General features: G+C 42.8%; 1 pseudogene; it reads left to right on the forward strand.

Moving 5' to 3' along the window:
- The first annotated feature begins 524 nt into the window (after positions 1-524).
- LOC100600417 lies at positions 525-6,805 on the forward strand (annotated as a pseudogene).
- The last annotated feature ends 3,190 nt before the right edge of the window (positions 6,806-9,995 follow it).

Here is a 9,995-nt window from a genome sequence, read left to right on the forward strand (position 1 = left end):
CAAAATAATAACTGGCACAATAAAAATAGTGCAAATTAGCTGGGCAGTATACTGAAAGTTAAATAGACTAGCTCTCTTAGATACATAAAACACAGATAACACAGAAGGGGCAAGTCCTCCTAAAGTACATAGACCGTGAACAAATATTGAACACATGCATTTGTTACATAAGTAAGCAAATATAAGGCTAACCTCAGACAGCGAGAGCAAAAGTAACTAGGTGAACATACTTGTTTAGATAATAACTTTCTAGAATTCTGTGTGTTTCCTAGAGAAATACAGGAATGACAGCAGACAATAAAGCTTTGCAAAAATCCTATAAGTAATTGCCTTGGCTTCAAGTCTCAAAGCAGAATTTCAGAGAGGGTCCTCCTGCACTAAAGTCATTGTCCCCAGACTATGAGTTTCTGCCTCCTTCTCTTTCAGCATTCTCCTCCCCTCCTCTGGCTGTCCTTTGTCAGACTCTACAATCATGGCTAGAAGAAAAAAGTTGACTTAACCATTCTTTGTTGAAATTCGGGACTATGTTAGAGATACCAGGTTTCATTCAAATACAGCCTTCATTAAAAGACTCTTACGCAACCAGATCCTATGAGCAGAGAGCCATCATGCCTCCAACTCAGTTTCTTCAGATTGGCTGGTTTTGGTGCTCAACTTTTGACTTTACCCACCTTCCTGACAAAGTTTTAAGGACCACTAGGTAAGCATGCCATCTTCAACGTTAAAAAAAATTCATGATTGAAGGGAGCTAGCTGCACTTCATATATCAAGGAGCATTGAATATAACTAACCCTAAAACTTCATCAGGTCATGAGGTTTTATTGACATCAGTGTATTTGGCTTCAGCTGTGATAATCAGGTGGCGCAGTCTCTTTTCCTCCCCACAATGCCCTGCCTCCCTTGGAAGACTCCCTCCACCCCACCCCAGCCCCATTCAGCTTTGTTTGGAAGAACCTTCATTTTTATCGCCCATTGAAGTTTGTTTGATGAAAAGGCTCTGAGGCTCAAATGACAGCTCAGTTGTTTGAAACCTGCTGGGTTAGAGAATGGTGCTATAAGGTTAAGATCAAAAGGTCACCAGGTCAGGGTTTCCTTGTTGAGGAAGAAAAGCTTCAGTGACAGTGACTCAGTATAAAGTTATCACTAGCATAATTAAACACACACACACACACACACACACACACACACACACACACCGCAATGCATACACTGTCCCAGCTGGAAGGGGTCAGGGTGGACTTCTGGCTCTGGCCTCCAGCAACCTGGGTTCAAATGCTGCCTCCACCACTTGGCACTGTGGCTTCTTGCAGCTATTTGAACCTCTGTGAGACTCCCTTCTTCTTTTCTGCGAACTGCAGATAATAATCATGACTACCTTACAGGAGAAGTAAATTGGTTCAGGGAACACAGTACAGTGCCAAGCATGGAAGTAAGCTCTCAATAAGAATTATTGATTATTAAAATTATATTCTTGGCCAGGTGCAATGGCTCACACCTGTAATCCCAGTACTCTAGGAGGCCGAGGCGAGCAGATCCTTTGAGGCCAGGAGTTCCAGACCAGCCTGGCCACCAGGGTGAAATCCCATTCCTACTAAAAATACAAAAATTAGCCGGGCATGGTGGCCCATATGCCTGTATGTGCCAGCTACTCAGGAGGCTGAGGTGGGAGAATTGCTTGAACTTGAGAGGTGGAGGTTGCAGTGAGCTGAGATCGTGCCACTGCGCTCCAGCCTGGGCAACAGAGCAAGACTCCATCTCAAAATAAATAAATAAATAAATGAAATAAAATTATATTCTTGTTTTAGTTATAACAACATTTTATATGTCTCTCAAGCCAAATTCTAATAGCATTACAGTTATTTTTGCACATGTATTATCTCCCTTTAAAGGACAGGTAGTTTCTTGGGATTATTCATATTTTTGTCCTTTATGAAGCCTAACCCAGCACTTTCAGCACAGCAGGCCTTCAATAAATATTTGGTAAATAAATAAATAAATGTTCTAAATAAAGTGGATCTGCAGGGACAGGTTTGTACACATAATCCCTCTGCTTAGGATCCTAGTAGAATGCCATACACATTTTGAATGCTCTATAAATATTTTATAATAGTAACAATGATATAATAATTATAATTATGAATGAAGATTACTCTTAGCTCAATTTCCTGAACTAGAATTATGTCCATCAGCCACACAGAAAATGTATTTATACAGGGTTCTAGCTTAATGCAAAGTGAACCATAACTTGATTTTTAAAATAACTAAAGCAAATGAACCAATGTGTCCTTTACCTTTCAAACAGTTGTTTCCAGGAACCAGAAGTGTGGGGCTATCATATTCAGGTTGTGATAAATTAGGTCTTTTCCTTCAACATTTAGTCTCAAAAAAAAGAAAAAGAAAGAAGACTCCTTAAGGGAAATATGACCGTGGGCAAGGGTGAGGGAACATGCAGCTTTCCTTAGTAAATCTCAAGCCTCTGGAGTTGGTGTTGGAAATGATCCGCGGTAGCGAATCCAGCTGTCCCACTGTGCACACCCTCCCCAGTTCACCTTTTCCCTGAGGGAGACTCATTGGTGCTCAGGTGTGCATGTGACTCTACACACACACACACACACACACACACACTCTCTCTCTCACACTCTTGCCACCATGACTTCCCTTTAATGTTCAAGAATCCTTCTCTCACAGTTCTGTAAAATATTTGAGAATGAAAAAAACTTTCAAAAAACCCTTAATTATAACTGCAGTACATAACCATTTTTTAAATGAAATTAAGGAGAGTATAAATTGGAAGGCTGAGTTGGGCAGATTGCTTGAGCTCAGGAGTTTGAGATCAGCCTGGGAAACATGGCAAAACCTGTCTTGACAAAAAATACAAAATATTAGCCAGGTGTGGTGGCATGTGCCTGTGGTCCCAGCTACTTGGGAAGCAGAGGTAGGAGGATCAATTGAGCCTGGGAGGTCAAGGCTGCAGTGAGCCGTGATTGTGCCACTGCACTCCAGCCTGGGCGACAGAGGGAGACCCTGTATTAACCACCCCAGCCCCAACACACACACAAGAGTATAAGGAAGAAAATTACTTCTAGGGACTACCCCAGTTCAATCTGTCCCAAAGGTCTGGTATGACTTCAGGGATCTCTCACTGGGGTGTCTTCCTTGCTCCCTCCTGACTTGCTTCCTTGCTGCCACATACCCTCTTAGGCCCTGATGGGAAACTCAGGGCATGAGATTTCTACCTGCAGCATACCCAAGGCTCATTCTGATCCAACTTACTCTGTGAGGTTTGATCCTTACTGTAACTTGCTGAAAGAGGCACAGGTAGGTATTACTGCCATTTTACAGACAAGGAACTTGAGGATCAAGGAGATTCAAGAGTTAGCTATTGCTATTTGCACACAATTTGAAGTATTTAGCAGATAACTAATTGCACCACACAAAGGTACACACATGTGTAGTAGTAGACAAATGGGCTGATGGGGTGAAACTTAGAACCAGGGCAGATGCTCTTTAACTGCAAAGCTTGTATAACGCGTGGTCATGTTCAGTATTAATACTAGATTAGCTTAACTGAATTCTGAAACAATGGACACAAGACAAATTAGATTTGATGAGAAAGGAGGGAGAGGAAGAGGTTCTGAACATGGGCATGCTGTCAGTAGGGTGGTCCTCCTTATGACCCACGTTTAGAGTACAAGGCCACACGTTTTCCTTGGGTGTGATATCAAATAAATAATGTGTGTTTAAAAATTTGCTGTAGGAAATTTGCTGTAATCTTAACAGTGGCTATATCTATGTGATGGAGCCATAAGTAATTGTTATTTTTCCTTTATCCTTTTAAAAATATATTTTCAAAGTTTTTTGTTATAATGGCATGTAGTACTTTTATTGTCTGAGAAACGTGTTAGCTTACATTATATTATAAAAATACATGACTATCAAGTTAAAAACATTTGTGTTTCAAAGGACATTAATCAAAAAAGTGAAAACACAACTCACAGAATGGAAGAAAATATTTTAAATCATATATCAGATAAAGGACTAGTATCACTTATCAGATATGAATAAAGACTTCTTACAATTCAACAATAAAAAGACACGTAACCTAATTTAACAATAGACAAAAGATGGGAATGGACATTTCTCCAAAGAAAATATACAAATGGCCAATAAGAATTCTCAACATAATTAGTCTTAGAGAAAAGCAAATTAAAACCACAGTGAGACACTACTTCATAGCCACTAGGATATCTATAATCAAAAAGAAGATAACAACAACCGTTGGCAAAGACTTGGAGAAATTAGGACCCTTATACATTGTTAACGGGAATCTAAAAGTGTATAGCCACTTTGGAAAACAGTTTGGTAGTTCCTCAAAAAGTTAAACATAGAGTTGTCTGGGCACGGTGGCTCACGCCTTTAATCCCAGCACTTTGGGAGGCCAAGGCGGGTGGATCATGAGGTCAGGAGATCAAGACCATCCTGGCTAGCACAGTGGAACCCTGTCTCTACTAAAAATTTAAAAAAATTAGTCAGGCGTGGTGGCGGGCGCCTGTAGTCCCAGCTACTCTGGAGGCTGAGGCAGGAGAATGTCATGAACCTGGGAGGTGGAGCTTGCAGTGAGCCAAGATCGCACCACTGCACTCCAGCCTGGGTGACAGAGCGAGACTCCGTTTCAAAAAAAAAAAAAAAAAAAAAAGTTAAACATACAGTTATTATATGACTAAGAAATTCCATTCCTAGATATATACCCAAGAGAGAGGAAAACGCGTTTATTCAAAAACATGCACTTGAATATTCATGGCAGCATTACTAATAATAGCCCAAAGTGGAACAACCCCAACGTCCATCAAAGGATGAATGGATAAACAAAATGTGGTACATCCATACAACAGAATATTGTCCAGCAATAAAAAGGAAAGATGTACTGAAGCCCCAGGAGCCACAGCCCCTGCTGAAGCTGGCATCCCTGGGCCCAATTCCTGCTGCCACAGTTTCACTATTGCCAGCCCCCAGACCTTGAAGATCCTCCACCGCCACCAAGGCTGCTACCAACAGCCATCGTTGCAGAGGGGGCTCCTGCTAAATCATTTGCCTTGTACTTGAAGCAGGGGCCAGGGAAGAGGATTCTGGAAAGGACATGTGGGCCTGAGACACCTTAAAATCAGGAAAAGCCCTAAGGAGTATGAAGGGGAGGCATTTTTTACCTGTACCCTTTTGGGGATTTTTGGCTAAGACTGAGAATTAAATTGACATAGATAAATAGGAGAAATGCAAACAAATTTGTTTAATACAAGTTTTGTGTTGCACAGGAGACTTTACAAGGAAATGAAGACCAAAGATGCAATTAGAGATGAACATGTATATACTGATTTAGACAAAGAGAAATGCATTATGAAAATGTGACAAGGAAAGGGGCTTGCTAGTTAATTGGTGAAGAAGTGGCAAAGAGGATAAGTACTAGTCTAACAAGTTTGTTTGTAATATTTCCCTCAGACTCTTCCCCTCCTTGATGATGAGAATATTTCCTTCTGGTAGAGAGAGAACATCTTTTGCATGGGAATTTTATCTGCTGCTTTTAATAAACAGAAGGAAGGGCAGAGTGATCTTCTTGCACCTGCTATTTTTTAAGCGCCTTTAACTCAAAATGGTCAATATGCTAGAGTAGCATATTTTTAACTCCTTCAAGCAGCCACAACAAAATGGGGAGAAAAAATAGTGACAACTGTGGAAGTAACCTATGTGTGTCAAACAACTCTCATGAAGCAAAATTAACAATAATAATAAAGAGTTATGGAGTTATCCTCTTGCTGAAAGAGATCCCATAGATACTAGGAATTTCAAAAAATCTGTAATGGAAACTGGCTTTAATGTAACTGGTAACTCCATAAGACTCTTCACTCTGAACCACTCATTAACAAGTGCTTCAGTTGATGAGCAAGTTGGTTCTTACCCTGGACTGCAGATGCCATTAGGTCTCTGCTGGCCCTATGCTGATGAAGACTTTTTTAAGGAAGAAAATGATCCCCATATTAATTCATGTTCAACTACAGAAAACAACAAGTGAAACTTTGTTTGCTCCAAATTGGAAACTTAAATATGGAAACAGCAGTGTGGAAGGAAAATTAACAGATGAAGGTGATTTATCAGAAAACGAAAAGGCAAAGGATACTTTACTCAATTATACTTAAAGGATGGACCTAAACTTAAAGCCAGAAACAATAGAAAATGTTGTAGAATCTTTCACAGAGGTGCCAATGAAGTTTTTCCATACCCTGATTTTCTCCCTCTTACGGAACTTCAATACCCTGGACTTGCACAGATGAGCCCCTCTCAAAATCTGAAAATTGGAAAGCAACAGTGGAACCTTCAGAAAGCTCTGTTATTGGAAATGGAAAGATTACAACATATGACTATACAAAAAGAGAGCTCAAAGTTACAAATTACTTTCTGTACTCCAGCAGTTACTGAATGACTTTCTTCCTCCAAAGCTATTCTGAGAGTGGGACAGCCAAAACTTTCTGATTCATTGAGTCTTCAGACATCTTGTGTAGATACAAGTTGAGAAAAAAGAAAAAAAAATTCTGGTTCTTTCAAGCTTGAGCAAAATGCTTCAAAATGGATTTGGAGCAATGCTGGAAAATACAAATGAAATTCTAGACCACCATCTCTAAAAATTTCATCCACCACAAAACAGTTGGTGGCAACTTAGGACTTTAAAATTCTTAAAAGTGCCTTTTTAAATCCATGCCAAGAACTTTTAACAAGGACCAAACAACTCACTGACTGTTTAAAGTGGCCTCAATAAGGTGTCTGCCCCCAAGGTCTTCAGTACCAGTCTCTATCTTTTCTTGAAAATGAGAAGAAGTAAATCGGGGCACCAAGGACCAATCACAAACTTTATTAAAAAAAAAAGTATTGAATAGACCATTCTATATTTAGAAGCTATTTGTTGCCTTCATTTATAGCTAAGGGCTTATCCATTGACCAAAAATAATTCTTTTCTTTCATATATCTCAGTGTGAGCAAATCTATTCCAAGAAGCCCAGCTAAAATATGGTTCATTGTTCCCAGATACAGGTATTCACACACACACACACACACACACACACACACCCCAATTGCTTGATATTATATCGATTGGAATTTGTGAAAATTACTGCTGAGAGTATTTTAATTTTCTTAATTGTTACTTTTTTTAAAATAGAGATGAGGTCTCACTTTATTGCCCAGGCTGGTCTCAATCAAATTCCTGGGCTCAAGCTATCCTCCTGCTTTGGGCTCCCCAAACGCTGGGATTATAGGCCCGAGCGCCCAGCTGAGAGTCTTTATATAAATCCAAGGGCTTCTATGCTGACATGTTTGACAATCTTTCGCATGTTATATTTCAAGAAATGTTTCACTTAGTAAATGGTTCTATTCAAAGATTGTTCTTTTGTGACTGTTTTCCAGTATAATTCTATCATCAATAAATGGTATAATGGGTGGGGGGAGGAAGAAAGTACTGAAGCATACTACAGCATGGATGAGGCTTGCAACTATTATGTTAAGTGAAATAAGCTAGTAGCATGTTGTTATGTTCCTAGTTATATGCAACGTCCAGAATCAGCAAATCCATAGAGACAAAATAAATTAGTGGTAGCCAGCGGCTGGGAGTAGGGAGGAATGGGGAGTGACTAATGGGTATGGGGTTTCTTACTGGGATGTCAGTGTTCTGGAATTAGTGGTGATGGTTGTGTGACTTTGGGAATATATTCGAAACCACTGAATTATACATTTTAGGAGTAAATTGTATGGCATGTGAATTGTATATCAATAAAATGACTAAATTAAAAATGAAATTTCAAGTATAAATCCACTAAAATTCAGAATCTGCTACTTTTGATTGATTCGTTTTTGCTTACTCTTGAGGGCCTACCAATGTTTACTGACTAAATGCAAAGAGGGAGAAATAAAGGAGAGGTGAATGCTGGGAGTTCTGGGGATGGAGAGCACTTTTTTTTTTTTTTTCTAAGACAGAGTCATGCTCTGTCACCCAGGCTGAAGTGCAGTGGCATGATCTCGGCTCACTGCAACCTCCGTTTCCTGGGTTCAAGGATTCTCCTGCCTCAGCCTCCGGAGTAGCTGGGATTACAGGTACATGTCACCACGCCTAGCGAATTGTTTTGTATTTTTTAGTAGACATGGGTTTTCACCATGTTGGCCAGGCTGGTGTTGAACTCCTGGCCTCAAGTGATCCACCCATCTTGGCCTCACAAAGTGCTGGGATTATAGGTGTGAGCCACCGCGCCCGGTCAAGGGCACTATTTATCTATTTATTTTTGAGACAGGGTCGCACTCTGTCGCCCGGACTGGAGTGCAGTGGCTCAATCTCCGCTCACTGCAGCCTCGACCTCCAGGGCTCAGGTGATCCTCCCACCTTAGCCTCCAGAGTAGCTGGGACTACAGGCGCGCACCACCGCGCCCAGCTGATTTTTTTTTTTTTTTTTTGGTGGAAACAGATTTCAGTGTATTGCCCAGAACTCCTGGGGTCAAGTGATCTACCTGAGTCGGCCTCCCGAAGTGTGAGGATTATAGGCCTGAGGCGCTGCGCCTGGCCCACGAGCACTTTTTAAATGCAGGAGTCCTCCTGCCTGTGATATCTCATCCCTTATCACCATGGAAGTAATTCTCCTTTTCATAGAAGATTAGACATTTGGGGCGGAGTGGTGGTGGGGGGATTTTAGAAAATATCTACTGCATGCAAATGCCCTACTCTACAGATGAAAAGACAAGGTCCAGGAGGAGGAAAGAGTTTGCTTACTGCCACTCAGTGAGCTGGCAAAGGGGCTGAGATTCAAAATGAGGTTTCCTGCCTTCACACATCTTCCGGCTGCCCTTTGCCTATTCCCTAAACAGTCAGGAGCCATCAAGTTCAGGAATTTGCAGGTGTGCTTCGCTCTGAACTGTGGAGAAGCAGCGTCTTCTCCCCAGAGGCAAGTATGTCGCCTTGTGAAGTTTGATGGCTCTTCACTTGCACACTTACAAAAAAGACTGAGCGTGTGTAACGCCCCGCTGGATGTGTGCGGTGCTAGAGAGCTTGAGGGTGAGGGGAGGACTCTCTCCCTTAAGACAATCAGTTGATTGGAGAGCTAACATTGTTTCTTAAGTAATACCTGGTTTTTATAAAGTCGTTCCTTCAGTTCCCAAGCTCTTCTTCCGTTTATTCAAGCCACATTCAATTTGAAAGCCTAAAGTCACAGCTTCTCAATCCCTACTAATTTCTCTTGGACCTACTGGATTGCTCTAAATCGAGTATTTAGGACTTAACTAGGAAGCCAGTTCAATCCTGAGACCCCGAGGCAGGCACTGGGTCTTCTCTGGAGTCCCCAGAACCTGCAACCTTCTGAACACGCCTCCTCCTCCCCTTTCCGCCGAGGACTCCGTCCTGCAGCCGAGCCAGGGCGAATGCACGGAGGTCGCAAGGGAGGTGCCCTTGGAGGCGGGAGGTTTCTGGCCGTCCCGGCGACTGTGCTGATGAGGCACCTGCAGGAAGCAGAGTTCTGCACGCTCCAGTCCCCCCTCTCCCGGGGTCAGAAAACTTCCTAGCGGCGTGGAGGGAGGGACGGTACAGAGGCGCTGGGGGGGGACGCCGAGCAGGCCAGCCTCGTCGCCGGGACCCCCGCCCCAGCCGGAGATGGGAGGACCGCACCGTCTCACGGGGGGTGGATTTCTTTTCCCCTTGCGGGTGCGTATGCGAGGATGGAGGTGGTAAATACGGGTTGGTAGAAGGAGCGAGCCGGGGTGGAGGAAGTTCTTCTGCTTAGTTCTCGCCGCGACGAGGCCCGCGGGCCAGGCGAGCCGACGAAGGTGCACGGAGGTGCCCAGTGGGCCTGGTGGAGTCGCAGCGGCGCGCAGGCGCACTGAGGTCCGCCCGCGACCGGCCTCGCGGTACAAAGAGCGCGCCGCGGAGAGCCGGGCGTCCTCGGGGTCCTGAGGGAGCAGCCAGGGCTTCGCCG

Source organism: Nomascus leucogenys, chromosome 1a, assembly GCF_006542625.1.
Source record: "Nomascus leucogenys isolate Asia chromosome 1a, Asia_NLE_v1, whole genome shotgun sequence".
Classification (NCBI taxonomy): Eukaryota; Metazoa; Chordata; class Mammalia; order Primates; family Hylobatidae; genus Nomascus; species Nomascus leucogenys.